Below are 568 nucleotides of genomic sequence, written 5' to 3'. Positions count from 1 at the left end.
GGGGGCCCCCCGGGCAGGGCCTCGGCAGCCCAGGGGCACCCACGGCCCTGGCACGGGCACCCACGGCCCTGGCACGGGCATCTGCCACCTCCCTGCAGCCCTGAGTGCCTCCTGCCCTGCAGCACAGCCCCGGGGCCAGCCCTGCTGCTGCTCTCCCTGGGACCCCGCGGCTCTGCGCTTTCCCCCGGGAGGGCGCCCCATGGCACCGCTCTCCCAGGGACCCCTCAGGGCTGTGATCTCCCCAGGGAATACCCCAGGGCTCCTGAGCCCTCTCCCTGTCCTCCCTGGGCTCCAAACCCCCAGCAGAAGGGTCCCCCCACCCCTCTGGGTGATCCCCCCATGGCCCTGTTCCCCTTGGGGGACACCCCATGGCTCTGTTCCCCCCAGGAGGGGCACTCACCTTTCCACTTTTCCACTTCCCCCTCAGGGCTCCCCTGGGATCCCCCCATGGCTCCATTCCCTGCTCAGGGGGAACCCACTGCCCAAACCTCCCCCAGTGGAGCACACCCAGGGGACCCCCCATGGCTCTGCCCTCCCAGAGGATGCCCCCACCCCTCCCCAGCCCCAG

This window comes from Geospiza fortis, unplaced genomic scaffold (genome assembly GCF_000277835.1).
Source record: "Geospiza fortis unplaced genomic scaffold, GeoFor_1.0 scaffold78, whole genome shotgun sequence".
NCBI classification, from domain to species: Eukaryota; Metazoa; Chordata; class Aves; order Passeriformes; family Thraupidae; genus Geospiza; species Geospiza fortis.
Note: the sequence above shows the minus strand (reverse complement) of the source record.